General features: G+C 39.0%; 2 non-coding genes across 2 annotated transcripts; one reads left to right on the forward strand and one right to left on the reverse strand.

The window, feature by feature from the left end:
* Nucleotides 1–7,561: 7,561 nt before the first annotated feature.
* LOC126933296 (small nucleolar RNA U13) lies at nucleotides 7,562–7,665 on the reverse strand. The gene has a single exon (XR_007718534.1). It is a non-coding gene; the product is annotated as a small nucleolar RNA U13 (small nucleolar RNA).
* Nucleotides 7,666–22,082: 14,417 nt separating this feature from the next.
* On the forward strand, nucleotides 22,083–22,185 carry LOC126933312 (small nucleolar RNA U13). Its single transcript, XR_007718548.1, has one exon. It is a non-coding gene; the product is annotated as a small nucleolar RNA U13 (small nucleolar RNA).
* The last annotated feature ends 405 nt before the right edge of the window (nucleotides 22,186–22,590 follow it).

Raw genomic sequence — 22,590 nt, forward strand, 5'->3', positions numbered from 1 at the left:
ATGTCAGTTCTCTTCCCTAAACCACAAGCATATCCTGACAAAACACTTTGTTCTGAAGCTTTGCATGTTCACGTATTTTTTTCATTATATTATTTAATTTGGGTACAGTTTAAGTAGTTTACATGAATTAGAAAGTTATGTTATATATGAATCTAACATAATTATATCCATTGTTAACAATAGTTGCAAACAGTAAGAAATTAACCAAAAATTAAAGACTACAAGTTTACTACTTACCAATAAACAAAACTAACATAGAGTATCTAAAAGATTAACATTGCTGTCCAAGAAAATCTTAAATCCTTGGGCAGGATCAGACCAATCACTTTGGGAGCTTAAGAAAAGAACACTCATTTGGTAGATCTCCACCTACTTGATACATGAATTCTTAACAGCAGAGTTATAGACATCTCAAAATATCCAACAGAAAATCTTTCCATGTCAGTGATTCTCAAAGAGTTAGGATCAAGAATGAAGTGAAAATATATGATCCTTGAAAAGATGAAATAAAAATACTAAATATATTTTTAAATGGGTACTTTATGTTTTATTTCTGCTTTATAAGAACTGGGAATGTATTCTTGAAATAAATGTCTAAAGCATCAATATAAAGTGGCACCAAGAAACTTACTTAGATTTAAAGGTCCTGAGGGTAAAGGAAATATGTATTCCTTCCCTAAAGAGGAATCCGCTTTATCCCTGGGACAGGGCAGCACTGAAAACAAGCTTTTATAAATGTTGATGATGTACACTCAGTAATGTTGTCTCTGGAACATAGCCTCCTATTTAATAACAGCAGGAAAGTGTGGGTAAGCAGAAATGTCCCAAGAAACTCATGCAGAGAACATGAATAAGTATTAAGTTCTGATGTGGGAACTAAAACAAAATAAAGAATTGAGCTTTTCAGAGTAAAGCTTAGTTATCATCCTAGTGAAAGAGGTAACTGAACCAACGGTAAATAACCCAAGAAACTGGAGATGTGTCAGTCCCAAATTTGAATACATTTTATATAACCTGGAAATGGCTTAAATCTTAGCAGTAAATGCTTAAAATAAACTTGACCACTGTTTATAATGTTATAACACGATTTTAAAAAAAGAAAATGAATGAATTTGAATAGCAAAAACAGCACAACAATAGCAACAGACAGGATTTATGTCTGTACATGATTAGCTCTAAAGTGAGGATGTTGTATCTTAGCCTTGAAACATGTAGGCATTGACCTAATTTTGCTAAGCCAAGAGGAAAGTGTTTTACACACAGGGAGCATAGACCAGAGGGTAACAGGTGCTGTTCCTTGGCCTGAAAAGCAAATCTCCTTCATTCCTCCTCTATCAGCAAAATCATCATATAAAGCCTGAAAATGGAAGACAGGAAAGCAGAGAATCTTTGTTCTGTTATCCTTCAGTTACAAATTACAGTTCATTTTTGAAAGAGCTCTTTAGGGAGGCATAAAGTAAAAGGAGAGAATGGTTAAATGTAACATCCATCAAGGAGAAATTTTACAATTTAATGGGAAGTCAATTATTTTAAAATTCTCTAGACCACGCTGTAAATAAATAATCCTGTTCCCTTCCTGCCTAACTCTTAGCCTAAGTTTCTGAGAATGAGATAACTTGACATGTGAGAAATAGCTAGAAACTGGTGTCAGGGCATCTAGAAACTTTTTTTTCTAGTAAATCTAGAGTAATGTGTATTCTAAAAAAATATCTTTCAATAGTCAAATGTGGTACAAGGCAATTTTTATTGTGTTCTTCACTGTCAACCTGGTCCTCTTATAGTATTGAAATACAGCAAATGTCCTGCCCTCACAAACGTGGCCTTCCTAAAGTGGGTCTCAAAGTGCTGGAGGTTGAAATTCTAGTTTTTTCATCATGAGGCCCACCCTGGATATAGGGTATCCTTTCACTTTACATAGGTGTCCTTTTGATTCCTGCTGTTGTAATAGGTAGAAAGCAAATAGTCTGCAGCCTAATGAGAGCTAAAGCAAAGACTGAGAAGCTACACTGTGGTAGACTGAATAATGGCCTCCTCAAAGTTATTCACATTCTGATCCGTGGAACCTGTCAATTTTACCTTATTGGGCCCAGCAGTGGGGAGAGGGGAAGAGTTGTAGATATGATTAAGTATCTTGAAATGGAGAGATTACTCTGAATTATGGGTGTGGGCCCTAAATGCAATTATACATATCCTTAAAAGACAAAAGTAATAGGAAGATTGTATGCACACAGCAGAATAGAAGACAGAGTGATCATGAATACAGAGACTGTAGTAATGCAAACGCAAGCCAAGAAAGGCCTGCAGCCACCAGAAACTGGAAGAAACACAGAATGGATTCTCCCTAGAGTCTCCAGAAGGAGTGCAGCCCTGCTGACCCCTTGATTTCAGTCTAGTGATGCTGATTTTCAACTTCAGGCCTCCAGAACTGTCAGCCAATAAATTTCCGTTGCTTTAACAACCAAGTTTGTGGCAATTTGTTATAACAGCAATAGGAAACTAATACAGCTTTCTCCATTTATTTCCCTTTGGCACTAATGCCAGTCTATCTTTCCAGAGCTAGATCTTCAGTACATCATTGACATTTGTAGGATGTTTTTAATTCAGAATGCCACAGCAATTTACAACCATGTACATGGGCTCAATTTTGTATCCTGTGGGACATTCAAGCAATACCAGAGTCTTGTAAAATTTGAGAGATGCCTGGACCGTTTTTTCACTTTTTGAGACTCCTAACAATTAAAGAAATACTAAAACAAAGTTGAAAAAAATTATAGTACAATTTGAACGTTTACAATTAGTCAACTAATTCTCAGCAAAAGAATACTTCAGTAACTATTTCCACAGCCTCATTTAGAGATAAGAGCAGAATTTTAAATGTGGGTTCCAAGGCAAACAGATAGCTATACCACTCAGTTCCTCTTTCAAGCAGAACTTATTTCTCCAGCTCCTGGAAGCATCTTCAGTAAGTGGTTTTCAGCAGCCAGCTCCTTCAGAATTTGTCTGGACCGCTGAAAGCTGCCTCAGTCAAGGTCATTCCTTTGCTGAGTTAGTTCTTATCCTGTGACTGAATGAGGCTGGGGTATGAGACTTAGCCAGATAATTGGAAAATAACTCTGATGGGCCTCATATGCTCTAGAACTCCCTCAGGGGTAGATTGAGACTGCATCACAATCCAGTTTCTCCCTCTGCCCGATTCTGCTTCTGCCCTCTTCCTTTTAGATGTATTAATCCTAATAAATCACCTGCGTGTCATATTCCATCTCACTATCTGCTCTAGAAAGCCCAATCTGCATCAGGCCCTTCATAACAAAAACCTTTGACTGCCACAGAATCTTAAATTTATTCTTCCTCTTTTTTTTTTTTTTTTTAATTTATCCACTGGGATCGTACCTTTCTTTCCAGTTCAAAGAAAAAAACCATTCCCTAGAGCTGCCAGCCTCTCCAGTTTGCTCTCTCTCTATAAGGACAAAAGGCTTCTCTGGGCTACATGTAGTTCAGGAACATGGGTTGCAAAATCTTCCTCACATCCTATTTCCTTCCAGGTGTGTCTAATTTAGATGTTTCTAACATCAGTCATTCAATGAGTACTTATTGAGCACCACTTGTGTACCAGGCACTATTCTATTGTTTAAGGGATACAGGAGTGATATGGTTAGGCTTTGTATCCCTACCCAAATCTCATTTTGAATTATAATTCCCATGTGTTAAGGGAGAGACCAGGTGAAGGTAATTGAATCGTGCGGACAGTTCCCCCCATGCTGTTCTCATGACAGTGAGTGAGTTCTCATGAGATCTGATGGTTTTATAGAGGGCACTTCCCTCTTTGATGGGCACTTCTTCCTGCTGCCTTGTGAAGAAGGTGTCTTGCTTCCCCTTCACCTTCTGCCAGGATTGTAAGTGTCCTGAGGCCTCCCTGGCCATGCTGAACAGTGAGTCAATTAAACCTCTTGCCTTTATAAGGTACCCAGACTCGGGCAGTTCTTTACAGTAGTATGAAAACAAACTAATACAAGGAGTATATGCTTTTATTACACACCCAGACTGTAGTATGTGATATATGTTAGGTCAGATTTCACATATGCCTCACAGGTAAGGTAAAGTAAGTTCATCAGGCTATGGTAAAACAAATAAGCAGTAGTGGGGTCTGTGGCAAATTGGAGAAAGCATGTCACATCCACAGGGGTTGGCTCTTGACCTTAACCTGGTATCAAACCTTTTGTGACCAGCTAGGAAAACCAGAAAGTACCCACCTCTTTATGGGATGTAATCTAAAGTCTGCACCATCACTTCTAGATGATTTTTGCCCCAAATACTTAACCTGAGTTAACCCCTTAGGTATAAATTCTAGTCAACAAGACAACTGATTCCTCTTCAACGACATTGTCACAGAAGAAAAGGAAAAGGAGAGAGGGTCTGATCTGAAGTAAAAGTGACTTAAGTGACATAATCAAACACAAAGCATGTGTTTTAATTGAATAATGGCTTGAAAAGAAGATAAATGCAGGTCAGGCATGGTGGCTCATTCCTATCATCCCAGCACTTTGGGAGATCAAAGCAAGAAGATCCTGAGCAACACAGTGAGACTCTGTCTCTACAAAAAGTAAAATAAAAAAAATTAGCCAGTTCTGGTGGTATGCACCTGTAATCCCAGCTCCGCAGGAGGCTGAGGCTGGAGGATCACTTTAGCCCAGGAGCTTGAGGTTATAGTGAGGCAGGATTACACCACTGCACTCCAGACTGAGTGACAGGCAAGAGCCTGTATTCAGAAAAGCAAACAAACAAAAAATAATAAAATGAATATAAATGACATTTTAGGAACAATGAGGAAATCTGAATATGAACTGAGTAAACATGGCATTAGGAAATTACAGGTTTTGTTTTCAGTGTGTTCATACTAGCGTTATATAGGAAACTGTTCTTAATAAATATAGCAATGTATTAAGTTATTGAATTTAGAGGTAGATGAATAGATATTTTTCTTTCTAATTTACAATAAGCTTTAAGATGTTCATAATCAAAATTTTTAGCTTAAACAAAAGTAGCAGCCTGTACAAAGCTTTTGTCCATTGTTGTCATGGGAGAATTAAGCCCAGTGTTACTAAACACTCTGAATTTTCAAAATAAACTGGAAATCTGGGATTTTAGTGTAAGATACTTTTTTGACTTTAAGAAATTATTAGCAGTCAAACCTTAAAAAGGCAACAAAACAAGAACAAAAAATAGTGCAGGTCTGTTATAATGCATTTGGATGCTAAAGCTCACATCTAGTCTTCAAATTTACCATCTCTGATCTAAGTCCTTTGATTTTAATCTGTTTCCTTAGCTCTCTGACCCTTTATCCCTGATTTTCTTCTTCCTTTCTCTCTTTTGCTGACTGGTCTCTACCACTTTACCATGTCCTTGAGCTGTTGCAGGATAATATGAGAAGTAACCAAGCTATGGATTTGTTTGGAATATCAGATGATTTAACAAACTAAGAATTGTTTAATAATTATCCTAGAACAACTAAACATTATCCTGATGATCTAAAATAGTTATTAAACTTCCTCACTTGAGATTATTAAATTGCAACATCTGTCTTCAGGAAACATTACTATTGCATGTAATATTTGCAAAACATTTACAACTGCTTTTAGTTATATCTCATATTCTCGTTTTTTTTTTTTTTTTTTTTTTTTTTTTTATCCTTATTTAATGGCTGGAAAGTCCTGAAGGTAACCTGAGTCCTTCGTATGAGAAGGTATTAGACATAGGCGAGCTTCCTGGATGATGGGCTGCTGCTTATCCAACTGCGCCACGTTCTCTCCTGCCCTTGTTTGCTTTATTAGCTAATTACCAAGCTGCATATTCAACCCAGGTTCCAACTATATTAACGGCTATTTACTGGCTAAAATCAATACCCTTTCGATTAGCCACCTGGCGTGGCTTTTGGTAACTAAGCATTATTTGGGCTTCACTGCTTTTACTCCATTGGGGAGATAGGAAAGTGCTTTGTTTTGATTTTTTACACTTACTGGCTACTGCTCTTAGCGGTAGGAGATAAAGGGCAGCGGAGATCGGCTCTGCCTTGGCAGAACCTGGGAACAAACACATAATATTTTACTGCACAAGGAATGGAGCAAAGAAAAATGGAATGACAAACACTGATTTTACTATTTTAAGATTCTTTTTCAATTAAATAAATCTCTTTGGATATATATTTCTGATGCTCCAGGCATTGTATTAGCCCTAAAAATACAAAGATAAATAAAATACATTCTCCAACTTAGTCAAGTTGTAGAGAACAGCATTGAAACAATCATTACCATAAGCGAGTAAAAAGAGCAGAAAATAGATGTGGAACAGTGTTTTGAGATAGCATGGCAAGGGAATGATTCATTCTTTCCAGAAAGAAAAATCCCATAAACGCCTTTTTATCACTGGTGGTGAAACTAACCAAAAATGTTCTTTTTAATGTAGGTATTTTATTACAGAAAGAACTCATGTTCATTTTGGAAACATGAAAACATATATAAAAAAGAGGAAAAAAGAAACCCAGCCCCTGTAATCTGACCACTTGGGTCACAATTAACCAGTGTTATTACTTTTAACGGCAAAAACTGCAATTACTTTTGCACCAACCTAATAACTTGCTATAGACATTTTATATACAACTTATATAAAAATAATAGAAAACAAAAATATGTGAAAACATGGGCTTTGAATCAGATCATTCAAAATCAAGTCTTATCACTTACTACCTTTATGATCTTAGGCAACCTGCTTAATCTCTCGGAGCATCAGTTTCCTCATCTATAATATATGGGTAATGGGACCTACCTCTGTGGAGTACTGTAAAGATAAATTAGAAGATAAAAGTACAGTTCTTACAACAATACCTGGGGCATATAAAGCACTCCACATATTCATTCACCTAGCAAATATTTATTGAGCTTTCCATTCTAAGCACTTAGACCACATCAGTGAACTAAATATGGCATTTATTTTTAATATTAGAATTATTATTAATGTAATGCCCTGTAAATCCTCTTTCAACAAAATATTGACAACACCATTCAGTGACAAGAAATGTGAATCTATATCTTTGTTTTTACTGCCTGCGTAGTTTTTTTGTTTGTTTGTTTGTTTTTGGATGGAATCCCACTCTGTAGCCCAGGCTGGAGTGCAGTGGTACAATCTCGGCTCACTGCAGGTTCGCCTCCCAGGTTCAAGCGGGATTCTCCTGCCTCAGCCTCCCGAGTAGCTGGGACTATAGGTGCCTGTCACCACGACTGGCTAATTTTTTTGTTTTTTTAGTAGAGATGGGGTTTCACTGTGTTAGCCAGGATGGTCTTGATCTCCTGACCTCATGATCTGGCCACCTCGGCCTCCCAAAGTGCTGGGATTACAGGCGTGAGCCCCCGCATCCAGCCTACCTGCATAGTATGTTAATGGAAAGGCATACGCTAATTTATTCTGCTTACTGACTATTCAAGAACCTACAAAGACAGTTTCCAATCTGTATTATAGATACCATTACTTTGAATATCTTTGTTTCCTTGTCCAATTGATTCTTTTTTAACATCACATGGGTAATGTGCCAACATCATGACAAGGTTTGAGGGAGGCGCATCACACACAAGAGCATAAAAACCCAGTCATCACACTTATGAACTATAAAATGATAACTTGTCAAATTGATTCTTAAGGATATATCCTTTAAGTGAAATTGAGTCAAAGTTGATGAACATTTTAAATACTTTTCTCACTCTGTCATCCATGCTAGAGTGCAGTGGCCCAATCATAGCTAACTATAAACTCAAACTCCTGTGCTCAAGCAATCCTCCCACCTCCACCTCCCAAGTAGCTGGGACCACAGGCATGTCACCATGCCTGCCTAATTTTTTATTGTTATTGTAGAGATGGGTTCTCACTATGTTGCCCAGGCTGGTCTTGAACTGCTGGGCTCAAGCCTTCCTCCCTCTTCAGTCTATCGAAGTTCTGGGATTACAGGCATGAGCCCCTGCACCTGACTTAAATACTTTTTAACACTTTTTAGCATTCTTAAGGAAAATCAGGAGAGGGGGATACCAGAGCTGGGTATTGAAGAATACGCAGAAGAGAGGCAGAAAGAAAAATGAGGGAAAAACATCAACAGGAAGAAGTTCATTGCCTTCAAGTTGATCTTACATCATACTCTAAGGCAAGACATATTTTGGGTTAGTAGAGTATAAAGATGAGTAGTTTCAAAAGAGAACTATGGGGACAATCTAAGATAAAAGATTGAAGGATAAGGGTTGGGGATTTTTTTTTTCATTCAACTCTTTAGCAGACTCTAAAGAGTTGGAGCACCTAAAATGTTAACATGCACATTTCCGTGATCCACATACCAGACAGAATTTTCAAGTAAGCCTAACAACTATTACCTTTTATCCTACTCTTCTAATATCTACTCAACGTCTTTCTGCCCCTAGGAAAAGTACAGAACTGCAGGCTACTTAATGCAAAGTTGTCATTGTTTTTAATTTAGTGTATGGAAAAATAACCTGCAATGATTATATAAAATACTTATTCACAGGAGTAAAGGGTACGTATACAGATTTCAACTCTGTAAAAACAGTTTAGGGACAGAGGATCTGCATTCTAACGAGCACCTCGGCTAATTCAGATGTAGGTAGTCCTCAGACAACACATATTGAACAACCTTTTCTAGATCTTTGCTACTCAAAGGGTGGTTCCGTATTAGCGATAAAAGCTTCACCTGGGAACTTATTTGAAAAGCAGAATCTCAGACCTTACCATAGACCTACTATATAGAATCCGCAGTTTAAGAAGTTTCCTGGATGATTTGCATGCACATTAATTGTGAATAAACTCTTCTGTAGGCTGTCAATAAAGAAACTGTGAGTAGATTTAACAGGGAAAAAACATTCCATGAAAAATACATGTCCCATCCATTTGTTTTTTGGAGCATTATTTGGGCTTCACTGCTTTTACAGTGAATACGCAGCAAGGAGCCTTGTATCTCAAATTCTTTCTAGCATCCTGTGGCATATAAAACTCATTCACTAACATTCCAGATGTAATGAGAAAAAAAATGAGCTCTAAATGATGTCTTAGTAGTTCTCTAGGTATCTCCTTCTTATATATCAATTTCTATTTTCAATGTGTAAATGACTTTATAGGAGGTTGAAGCAAAAAGGATTTAAACAGCTCAAAGTATGATCAATAGATGCTAAATGAAATAAAATTAGTTTTGGTTTTATATCATGTTAGTTTCTATTGACCAACCTTTTAAATTGTAAAATTATGCAGCTGAAACTAAAATAGGAGAAATTACGGCACTTTTATTTAACATTATCTAGTTGATATTTTAAGAGATGCAAAATAGGCAGAAATACATCTGATGGGCCAGGAGCGGTGGCTTATGGCTGTAATCCCAGCACTTTGGGAGGTCAAGGTGAGCTGATCATGAGGTCAGGAGATTGAGACCATCCTGGCTAACACAGTGAAACCCTGTCTGTACTAAAAATGCAAAAAATTAGCCTGGCCAAGTGGCACACACCTGTAGTCCGAACTACTTGGGAGGCTGAGGCAGGAGAATCGTTTGAACCCAGGAGGCGGAGGTTGCAGTGAGTCGAGATCACGCCACTGCACTCCACAGAGTGAGACCCTGCCTCAAAAAGAAAAAAAAAAGAGAAAGAAATACATCTGATAGAGATATGTATTTCATTGTATTAGTATCTTAAAAGAATCTGACTAGAGATAACCGCCTTGCAATCAAATCTGAGCAATTGTTAGGATGCCAAATATTTCATTAAATAGTTAAATAATTATTTCAGATAGGTATAGTAGGATTTGGAATAAACCCAATGGGAAAAATACATTTTGAACCAAGTGACATTTGTGTATTCTAAAGTTTTCTGTATTCCAAATATACTTAGAGAGCTAAGTTTCAAAGTTTGTTAGACCTTAAAAATGCTGTGTAACTTTAGTCAGCATCACCTTTCATTTTAAACAAGACAATGGTTTTGGGTAAGTAAAACAGGATTAGCACTTACAAGTTTTTGGTTGGTACCTAAAATTATATGTTTTGATAATCCTTTCACTATAAAAACACTTAGGTGAAAATTTAAGGAGATGGTAGAAGACCAGTCTCCTCTACTTGTAAATACAAACTCAACCACATTCTGTCTCTTCAATCCTGTTCTTGTTGATGATAAGGAGGATGATGATTATAAAAGAAAACAAAAGAGGCTGCGAAAAGAAGAAAACCAGAAGAGAAAATATGGGGAGTGGAAGAGATCCCGATGAGACCTATTAGTAAGGAGGCTTTATGTCATTCAGACAGACAAACGTAAAGCCACCAGAAACAACATCAACAACAAAAGAAGAACTGAATGTTGAAGCTTTTCTCCTTAAAACTAAAAATAAATGCCATTTCTTTATGAAACTAAGCTTCATTATTAGCGATCATACTTCACAGTTGTTGGAGCTTAGAGAACAGTACCCTGGGCTGGGCATAGTAGCTCATGCCTGTAATCCCAGCACTTTGGGAGGCTGAGGTGGGCAGCTCACCTAAGGTTGGGAGTTCGAGACAAGACTGACCAACATGGAGAAACTTCGTCTCTACTAAAAACACAAAATTAGCCGGGCGTGGTGGGGCATGCTTGTAATCCCAGCTACTTGGAGGCTGAGGCAGGAGAATCTCTTGAACCCGGGAGGCGGAGGTTGCGATGAGCTGAGATTGCGCCATTACACTCCAGCCTGGGCAACAAGAACGAAACTCCGTCTCAAAAAAAAAAAAAAAAAAAAAAAAAAAAGAAGGAAAGAAAACAGTACCCCGAAATATGGCATGTTGACATGCTGAACTGAGGAAGCCTCCAGGCCTCCCAGACCTCCCCCTACTTCACACCCCACAGCCTCTCCCTAAGCCTTTATCCGCCTACAATCCATATCCATCTAAAGGAATAATTGTTTTTTCTTTCCCTCCCTGTAAGGCCAAGAATGAACCCACACCTGAACAGAACCTTTCACAAGACAATGTACAAATTAATCTGTTCTCTGATCCACTCGTTCTCCCTAATAATGCCCTCAACAGAATTCCCCTTCTTCCCCCTCCCATAACATATGCCAAGATGGTATGAAAGCTTCGGAACCACAGTACTTGGGTAATCACTGTGATTCTCCCCTTGTATACATGTCAAATACATTTGAATGCCTTTTCTCCTATTAATCTGCCTCATGTCAGTGATTTTCAGTGAACCTTCAGAAGGCCCAGGGGAAACTTTCACCTTGGCCCCTACATAGTCCATTTGGCTGGTCAGGGAGAATGGGTAGAAGTCCCTTGGTTGCTGTCGCATAATTCATAGTATATTATTTCTCAAACTTGTAATATTTATACATACCTCTCACTATTTTTGGTCCTTTTTTTTTTTTTAATTAATGAAACATTTTTTTTTTGAGACGGAGTCTCGTTCTGTCACCCACGCTGGAGTGTAGTGTCGTGATCTTGGTTCACTGCAACCTCTGCCTCCCAGATTCAAGCAATTCTCCTGCCTCAGCTGCGTTGCTGGTATTACAGGCGCCTGCCAACATGTCCAGCTAATTTTTGTGAGGTTTTCCCCCCTTTTGAGACCGAGTCTTGCTCTGTCACTCAGGTTAGAGTGCAGTGGCTCGATCTTCCTCTCAAGTTCAAGCAATTCTCCTGCCTCAGCCTCCTGAGTAGTTGGGACTACAGGCACGTGCCACCATGCCCAGCTAATTTTTGTATTTTTAGTAGAGACGGGGTTTCACCATATTGGCCAGGCTGGTCTCGAACTCCTGACCTCGTGATCTGCCCACCTCGGCCTCCCAAAGTGTTCAGATTAGAGGTGTGAGCCACGGCACCTGGCCTAATGTAACATTTTTCTTCGAATCAATTTACTTGTTATTCTTTATTTTTATTTTTAGAGCTGGGGTCTCTGTTGCCTAGGCTGAACAGTAGTGATATGATCATAGCTCACTGCAACCTGGAACTCCTGGGTTCAAGCAATCCTCCTACCTCAGCCTCCCAAGTAACTGGGACTACAGGCATGTGCCAATATGCCTGACTAGGAAATCAACTTACTTTTGATAAAATATAACATTTTCCTAAGAAAAAGTTTCCATGAATTACACTCGAATATATGTAAAATAAAGAAAAATTGTAAATACCCATATGCCACCAAAAGCATCTCATGAACTAACAATGTTTGGAAAATCCAAACATAATAGGTGCTCAATAAATATTTGGTAAATTAAGGAATAAATTGACTTATTTTTAGTAGCTCATTCAGGAACTGGAATACACAAGATACAAAAAAGAAATCACTGCCTATTAAGACTTTGCCTCTCCTGGCATATGTTTAATTGTAATAATCAAAGTCTCAGGGTTTACCTAATGACTGGTATTAATCAAATAAAATTTTGTAACTTTCCAGTGATCCTTTTTTATTGATCACTCACCTTGAAAAGAATGAGATCAAAGAAAAAGCAGAAAGTGGTCCCAAACAGATTCTTCTGAATAAAATTGATCAAATCACTCTTCAATGAACACCTACAATATGAGAGACACTGTGCTAGCTTCCGAAAATGCAAAGATAAATAATCCTTAATCCTGAACTAAACTGCTATAGTTCAGTTTAGTTTAATTTAATGAGGAAACCAGACAGTTAAACAAATAAATGCAATTCAGAGTGATAAGTATGACAGATACGTTTCAGTGCCACAGGATTCCAAAGGAATAAGTGACCAAAAGTGCCTGAGTAAAGCCAAGGTGAGGTTTCAGCAGAGTCAGGTAGCAGCTAATATCCAGGTCCTGTAACCTTAATAGGCACTCAAGAATCATTTTTTAAATACATGAATACATGAATAAAATACATGAATAAAGCCACAGTCATGCCACTGCATTCCAGTCTGGGTGCAGTATCACAGAGTGATACTGCAATCTTAAGAAAGCCAAAAACCAAAAAAACATGAATAAGTGAAGGAATCAAGTCCAATATTAACCATTTTGGTAAACAGGAAAAAAAAAATCAAATTTTACCTTTCCTGTATGTCAGGCAAATGAGTTTGAACTTTAGGATAAAGTAATATAAACTATAAGGAGACTTTGAAATATTTTCATTTCATTTTAAATCATGCATCCTGATACATTCATTTAAGTAATATTTTTCATTTTCCATTGTGATTTCAGAGGATGAATTATGTCAGCTTTTATACAGGTAAGATTATTGGGGAAGATATGATTGGGTGGAAGACCTGCAATCTATTGCCAGCTCTGCCAATAATAACAGGCTGCATTGGCCAAGCCACAGCCTCTCTGGGCCTAAATTCTTCTCAGTTTTGGATATCTACTTGCAAAATATATCCAGTCTAAACACCTCTCACTATCAGCACTCCTACCATCGTGGTCCCAGTTTCCATCTTTTGCATGGATTATTGAAATAAATTCTTTACTTACCTCATTGCTTTCTTCTTTGCCCCAATTCACTGTTTTCTACTCAGCAGCCAGAGTATACTTGTGAAGTAAAATTAGGCCATTTCTCTGGTCAAAATCTTCTAATGGCTTCTCATATTATTCAGAGAAAAAGCCAACATCCTTTCCATGGCTGCCAGAGGGCTCTTCTTGCTCATTGCACAGAAAAGCCAATACACTGAGACAGTGGTATTGCAGCAAAGATTTGATTATTGTAAGGCAGCCAAGTGAAAGGATGGGAGAGATTTTTCAAATCCACCTCCTGGAGAGCTTTGAGGCTAGGGTTTTAAAAGTATAATTTGGCAGGCAGAGGCTAAGGAATGGATGCGGCTGACTGGTTGGAGATGAAATCATAGGCATGTAGGAACTGTCTTTGTATGCTGAGTCAGTTTCTGGGTGGGGTCACGGGACTAGTTGAGTCAGTTTGTTGGTATGAGTCACAGGTCTGAGTAGCCTCAGTCTGTTTACCAGTAAAAAATATCACAGGTGGGTCGCAGTGGCTCAAACCTGTAATCCCAGCACTTTGGGAGGCCAAGGTGGGCGGATCACTTGAGGTCAGGAATTTGAGACCAGTCTGGCCAACATGGTGAAACTCCATCTCTACTAACAATACAAAAATTAGCCAGGTGTGGTGGCAGATGCCTGTAATCTCAGCTACTTGGGAGGCCAAGGCAGGAGAATTCCTTGAACCTGGGAGGCAATAGTAGTGACCAGAGATCACACTACTGAACTCCAGCCTGGGCGATAGAGGCTCAGTCTCAAAAACTAACTAAATAAAAAAAATCACAAAGACCACTCCTTGGTTTTATAACAGTGATATTATCTATAGGAACAATTGGGGAAGTTACAAATCTTGTGACCTGCAGCTACATGACTCCTGAGCACTAAGCAAGCTAGAGAACAATGGTTGGTTATCTCTTAACTATGCTTATAGCTTAGCAGAATTCAGGCCCTCTGATAATTCTAACCTTGGGGCCTTGCTTTAGTTTTACAAAGATGGCTTCAGTCCCCAAACAAGTAGGGGGTTAGTTTTGGGAAGGGATTATTATCATCCTTGCTTTACAGTTAAACTTTAAATTCCTCCCATACTATGCCCAGGAAAGAGCAAGGACAGGACAGTTAGCTTGTGAGGTTAGAAGCAAGATGGAGTCAGTTATGATAGATTTCTCTCACTGTTACAGTTTTTGCAAACACAGTTTCACCACCTACCAACCTATCTCCCTAACCTCATCTCCTATCACTTACCCCCTACTTTACTTCATTTCAACCACAGGGCCTTGCTGTTTCTTTAAAAAGCACCTTTTACCTCAAGGACGTTGAACTTTGCACCTGATGTTCTCTCTGCTTGAAATACTCTTCATCCTTTTGCAGGTTTCACTAGAATGTCACTTCCTCAGTGAGGCCTTCTCTTACCACTCTATTTATTTATTTATTTTTTTATTTTAGAGAGAGTCTCACTCTGTCACCTAGGCTGGAGTGCAGCAGCACAATCATAGCTCTCTGTGACCTCAACCTCCTGGGCTCAGCTAATCCTCCCACCTCAGCCTCTCGAGTAGCTGGAGTTACAGGAGTGTGCCACATTGCTGGCAATTTTTTTTTTCTTTTGAGATGGAGTCACACTCTGTCACTCGGGCTAGAGTGCAGTGGCTGTATCTCAGCTCACTACAACCTCTTTCTCCCGGGTTCAAGCAATTCTCCTGCCTCAGCCTCCCAAATAGCTGGGATTACAGGCATGCACCACCACACCCAGCTAATTTTTGTATTTTTAGTAGAGATAGGGTTTTACTATGTTAGTCAGGCTGGTCTCAAACTCCTAACCTCAGGTGATCCACCTACCTCGGCCTCCCAAAGTGCTGGGATTACAGGTGTGAGCCACTGTGCCAGGCCTGCCTGGCAAGTTTTTAAATGTTTGCAGAGAAGGAGTCTTACCATGTTGCCCAGGCTGGTTTTGAACTCCTGGCCTCAAGCAATCTTCCTGTCCTGGCCTCCTACAGAGCTATTATAGGCATGAGTCTTCACCACTCTTCCTCACCAACATTTTCTAACCCCCTTATTTGTTTTGTTTTTTATCCACAGCACTTATCATGATTTAGCATACTATATATTTTGTCTTATTTATTTTGTCTATTGTCAGTCACCCCATATTAGAACGTGAGTGTCACAAGAGCGGGGATATTTGTTTTGTTCGCTGATGTATCATCAGTGTCTGAAAGAATGACACATAAAAGTTCTGAATGAAATATTTAAAAGCTGGACATGGTAGCTCACACCTATAATCCCAGCACTTTGGGAGGCCAAGGTGGGAGCCTTGCTTGAGCCCAGGAGTTTGAGGTCAGCCTGGGCAACATAGTGAAACCCTGTCTCCACAAAAAAACAAAACAAAACAAAAAAAAACAACAACAACAACAAAAAAAAAAACTAGCTGGGCATGATGGCTCATGCCTGTAGTCTTAGCTTCTCGGGAGGCTGAGGCAAGGGGATGCCTGGAGCCCCAGAAGGCAAGGTTATGAAGATCTGTGATCACACCACTGCACTCCACCCTGAGTGACAAGGTGAGATGTGGTTTCAAAAAAAGAAAAGAAATATTTAAAAATGACCTAAATGGTTAATGAAAAGTAAAGAGTTTGGATTAGACTTCCCTTCTTCTTCTACTCTTCCACAGTTTAATAAAAACATATGTTGTCTGCAATTGCAAAATCGTGGAACCCAAATGCCTGTCAACCAACAAGTGGATAAAGAACTGTGGTATATGTATGATAGAATACTACTCAAGATAAAAAGGAATGAATTAACTGCATTTGCAGGGACCTGGATGAGACTGGAGGCTTTATTTTATTTTATTTTATTTTATTTTATTTTATTTATTTTTGGAGACAGAGTTTCGCTATTGTTGCCCAGGCTGGAGTGCAATGGCACAATCTTGGCTCACCACAACCTCCACCTCCTGAGTTCAAGCGATTCTCCTGCCTCAGGCTCCTGAGTAGCTGGGATTACAGGCATGAGCCACCACACCTGGCTAATTTTGTATTTTTAGTAGAGACAAGGTTTCTCCACGTTGGTCAGGCTGGTCTCAAACTCCTGACCTCAGGTAATCCACCTTCCTCGGCCTCCCAAAGTGCTGGGATTATAGGCATGAGCCAAGATGCCTGGCCCTGGAGGCTATTATTCAAAGTGAAGTAACTCAAATGGAAAACTAAACATTGTTATGTTCTCACTGATATGTGAAAGCTAAGCTATGAGGACACAAAGGCGTAAGAATGATACAATGGCTGGGTGTGGTGGCTCACGCCTGTAATCCAGCACTTTGGGAGGTGAGGTGGGTGAATCATGAGGTCAAGAGATCGAGACCATCCTGGCCAACATGGTGAAACCCTGTCTCTACTAAAAATACAAAAAAATAGCTGGGCGTGGTGGTGGGCGCCTTTAATCCCAGCGACTCGGGAGGCTGAGGCAGGAGAACTGGCATGAGCCGAGATTGCACCACTGCACTCCAGCCTGGATGACAGAGCCAGACTCTGTCTCAAAAAAAAAAAAAAAAAAAAAGAAATGATACAATGGACTTTGGGGCTTTGGGTGGAAAGGGTGGGAGGGAGTGAGGGATAAAAGACTACAAATATGGTGCAGTGTATACTGCTCGGGTGATGGATGCACCAGAATCTCAGAAATCACCACTAAAAACCTTATGTAACCCCAATAACCTCTGGAAACAAACAAACAAACAAACAAACAAAACACATGTTGTCATTATATTGTCTGAAAGAGGAAATAGGAGCCCATTAACTCATCATATAATTTCTGAATCGAGTTAGATATTCTAAGACATTTTATATCCTTATTTAACAATATATATTAAAGGTCTATTTATCCCTTTTAGAGCTATTATTGTTATTTATGGAATAACTGACGACATCTCCATTTGAAAAATGTAAATGGGAATGATATAATAATCATTTAAAAAGCAAGTTTCTGTTAAAGTAATGCTAGTCTCAATAACATTTGAAAATATATTTAGAACTCATCCACTTTGAATGTAAAAAGTTTATTTCTTTTTAAATAACATTCACTAATATTAATAATATGCTGCAAAAGCCATTGAAGCGTCACAGAGTTACAGAGCTAGAAAGTAACTTAGATCATTTGGTTCACATCTTTTCCATAAAGCATGTAAATATCTAAGCTACTCAGGATTCAAATGCTTCTTAGTACCAAAACACATTTAGATATATCTATAAGAAGCATTATGAATCCTTTCAGATAATAGACCTATTCTTTAAATTTTAATGTGAATGTTTGACCTCACATTGATTCTCTCTCCTTGTGCTTCACAACAATTATCACAGAACTGTTGGGTTTAACTTGCAGTTTATGTACAGTTTAAAGAATGGAGAAACAGGTTGATAGTCACCTATACGTTATTTATGTTCAACAACAACACTGTGCTTCAAAACATCAATTCTGAAAGCAATATTCTAATTTCTCTTAGAATATTGAAATAAGAATACATTGATGACATTTGTTCTTTATTTGTTCCAATTTTTAAATGCAGGAGAGAGAATAACATCAAGACCCTATTCTTTAATAATAAGGAAAATCAAACTTTGTCCCCAAGTGATATGTGCATTTGCATCAACTCTTCTTAATTTAACCTTAAAGTTATTTAAGCAGAAGTGACTGAATTTTTGAAGCAAACTAAATTCAATTGAATACTTCTGCTTATTCATTAATTATACTGAGCATATAAATCACTTTATCCGTATTTTCCACATTCCCATGGAAAAAGATTCAGGAATTTATTTATTTATTTGAGACAGAGTTTGGCTCTTGTTGCCCAGGCTGGAGTGCAATGGCATGATCTTGGCTCACTACAACCTCCACCTCCTGGGTTCAAGCGATTCTCCTGCCTCAGCCTCCCAAGTAGCTGGGATTACAGACATGCACCACCATGCCCAGCTAATTTTGTATTTTTAGTAGGGACAGGGTCTCACCTTGTTGTCCAGGCTGGTCTTGGACTCTCGACCTCAGGTGATCCACCCGCCTCTGCCTCCCGAAGTACTGGGATTACAGGTGTAAGCCACCGGGCCCAGCCTTATTTTTATTTATTTATTTATTTATTTTTGAGGTGGAGTCTCACTCTGTCACACCCAGGCTGGAGTCCAGTGGCATGATCTCGGCTCACTGCAACCTCTGCCCCCTGGGTTCAAGTGATTCTCCTGCCTCAGCAGGAATGAACCACCCAAGTTGCTGGGACTACAGGAATGAACCACCACACATGGCTAATTTTTTTGTGTTTTTAGTAAAGATGGGGTTTCGCCATGTTTGCCAGTCTGGTCTCAAACTCCTGACCTCAGGTGATCCACCCGCCTTGGCCTCCCAAAGTGCTGGAATTGCAGACATGAGCCACCGCGCCTGGCTGATTACTACTTTCAATATCACCCTACCAAGATAGCTCCAAAAAGCCTAAGCAAAGGTTATGGAATATTGATGAAGTAAAGAGTTGCCATTTTTTCAAGCTCAGGGAAAATATATTTTGGCTCCATGCAGTTTCTTCTCTCAGTTTTATAATTACTTGTCCTCTTAACACGTTGCTCATCTTTTCCCCCCACCCCACTCATCCTCAGACAGTGTCTTGCTCTGTCAACCAGGCTGGAGTGTAGTGGCATGATTACAGCTCACTGCAGCCTCAACCTCCAGGGCTCATGTGATCCTCCTGTCTCAGCCTCCCAAGTAGCTGGGACTGCAGGCACACACCATCATGGCAGACTAAGTTTTGTATTTTTTGTAGAGATGGGGTTTCACTATGTTACCCAGGCTGGTCTCCTAAACTCCTGAGTTTAATCAATCCACCTGTCTCAGCCTCTCAGAGTGCTGAGATTACAAGCAGGAGCCACTCATTGCTCCTGGTGTCATATTTTTAAAAGGTATGATTTTCTGCTTACTGTTTTTTCTTTAGGATAATCCAAAGCCAAATGTTGCTCATCTTTATACTGGTTAGAAGCAGGTTTTACAATATTGGTTCTCATTTGTTCCATTATAGTTAATATTTATTGAGCTAATCTTATTATGTGCCAGACATTGTGGAAGAATTTTATGTGCATTAGCCCATTTAATTCTCACAGCAACCCTATGAGATACATACAATTGTACGCCCTTTTTACCAAGAAGAAAACTGAGACAGAGGGGCTAAATGCCCCCATCAAAATTACAGAACTGGTAAAAGATGGAGATGGAACTGAAACCTTGGCAGTCTGAACAAATCCTGTATTTCTTTTTTTCTTTTTTCTTGTTTTTTCAGACAAAGTCTCGCTCTGTCACCCAGGCTGGAGTGCAGTGGCACTATCTCGGCTCACTGCAACCTCCACCTCCGGGTTCAAGCAATTCTCCTGCCTCAACCTCCCAAGTAACTGGGACTACAGGCATGCACCACCACGCCCGGCTAAATTTTTTTTTTATTTTTACTAGAGACGGGGTTTCACCATGTTGGCCAGGCTAGTCTTGAACTCCTGACCTCAAATGATCCACCCGCCTTGGTCTCCCAAAGTGCTGGGATTACAGGCATGAGCCACCACTCCTGGACAAATCCTATACTCCTAAGGATTATACAATGTGGCAAGTTTTTCATACAGTTGTCTGCAGATATTTTTAAAGGCTGACTAATAAATCCTACATCTTTGTGACTCAATACTACTAAGAGAAGCTTTGCGTGGTTTCCAGTGTTCTCAAATGATGTGGCCAAGCACTTTTGCTCCGGATGGTAAACTGACACAAAGAAGCGACTTCGTATCTGAGTGAGGTTGGTTTTCCTGACTAGGCATTTTTCATTTTCCATGAAAGATTATGTAGGAAGAATTCTTATCAATGATTCAAACATTTTAAATGCTAATTTTATAATTTGTATTGCTTCTGTAATACAGGATCTTAAATTCAGATAATGACCATTATTTTTTGGCATTCCTTACCCTTCTGAAGAATAACTTTAGGTTTAATGACCCTTAAGGTCATAGCAGAAAACATCTTATGAGTTCAAAGTCTTTCAGCTACTTGGCGCTAACGGAAAAACTGCTAGAAATTTTCATTGCTGCTTTGTTTAATATACAGAATTTATGGCCAGGCATGGTGGCTCATGCCTGTAATCCCAGCACTCTGGGAGGCCGAGGCGGGTGGATCACATGAGGTCAGGAGTTCAAGACAAGCCTGGCCAACATCATAAAACCCGATCTCTACTAAAAATAAAAAATTAGCTGGGCAGGGTGGCAGGGCCTGTAATCCCAGCTACTCGGGAGGCTGAGGCAGGAGAATTGCTTGAATCTGGGAGGTGGAGGTTGCAGTAAACCAAGATCGCACCATTGCACTCCAGCCTGTGTGACAAGAGTGAAACTCCATCTCAAAAAAATGTAAAAAAAAAGACAGAGAGAGAGAGAGAGAGAGAGAGAGAAAGAGAACTTATGTGACTGGAAAGTTATACAAATGAAGTACACAGACAATTTGTTATGGAGCCTAGACAAGCTGTCAAGAATATAAGCTCTGGAGTCAGAACTCCAGCCCTCTACTTACTTTTTGAAGGATTTTAAATAAGCACTTACCCCCTTGTTTTTTCTTCTGTTAGCTAGAAGTGTTCTAGTTTATGGTAATTATTTTGCTGTTCAAGTTAGACAACATCTAGTTTCTTATAAACACTATATGTAGTATTATTTATGTTCACCAACCCTATTATTTTTCTCCCACAACATACAATTTGTCTCAGAAGTGGGGAAAAAAATCACGTTAAAGTGGAAGTAATTTGTCTATGTTATAACGACATTCTGCTAATTGACCAAATGAGATGTTCCTTTTACCAGTGTAATATCCTTTTGTGGCAAATGTTGTGTGTGTATATATATACACACTATATGTGTGTATATATATACACACACACAAACTATATATACATACACACTATATATATACACAATATATATATTATCTATCTCTCTCTCTATATATATATATAATTGATGAAAGGGGAAAAGTGAAGAGGACTCCAAGTAACTAATGGCAGTATTTACCTTTTAAGCATAAAATCTAGATAAGGTGGTCATTAACCCGAAGGAGCAAAACAGAGTGAAATAGTATATGACTGTGTAATGCAGCAGTACTTTGCCATACATGAGTAAAACTAAAAAATAAAGATAAATGTGTTAATGGTTCAACCAAAGTTAAACCTGGAAGCTCCTATCAAGGTACCTTATTTAGGTGAGATGGGAGGATTGCTTGAGCCTAGGAGTTCAAGATCAACCTAGGCAACACAGCAAGACCCCGTCTCTAGAAAAAATACGGTAATCTTTTTTAAAAAGAGCAAATCAGAAAATTCACAAAGCTAAGATTACTAGTAAATATATTATGTGCCAAAACAAATATACAGATTTTGCAATGATATTTATAGGACTGAATGTGAAAATAAAAGTACATTATTGCCTCTCTGAGGTTTTGTGTCCTCCTTGCTTTGTTATGCCTGTGTCTGCAGCTCTTCACAACCATTAATTACATTTAATGCTTCTAGCTCCTAAAATAGTCATGAAAATAGAACTGTAAACCTTTAGACTAGGAATTACTCTAGAAACTCATTCAGACCCTTCTGTAGTTTATAAGCATGATGACTGAGTATTCAGCCACATGTGTGAGATGTGCTGCCCCTAAACTTTGTTATGGTGTCACACACTGCCTGTCTGAAATAGAAGAAAAAAATAAAAGCAAAAAGCTAATTTTTAAAAAGTGGCTTTCAATTACTTTTATCATCTATAAGCCTTCCTTTTTTCTTCATTTTGAGATGGGATATTGCTCTGTTGCCCAGGCTGGGGTGCAGTGACACAATCATAGCTCACTGTAGCCTCAAATTCCTGGGTTCAAGGGATCCTCTGCCTCAACACGCCTGGCTAATTTTTTAATGAGCTGGTGTCTCACTGTGTTGACCCAGGCTGGTGTCAAACTCCTAGCCTCAAGGGATCCTCCTGCCTCAACTTCCCAAAATGTTAGGATTACAGGCATGAACCACCACATCCGGTCCAGGATGTTAACTTTGGAGAATAGTATATTTATGGAATATAGGTCCTCTCTCCTCACTATGCTGAATTGTTCCT

This window comes from Macaca thibetana, chromosome 12, assembly GCF_024542745.1.
Source record: "Macaca thibetana thibetana isolate TM-01 chromosome 12, ASM2454274v1, whole genome shotgun sequence".
NCBI classification, from domain to species: Eukaryota; Metazoa; Chordata; class Mammalia; order Primates; family Cercopithecidae; genus Macaca; species Macaca thibetana.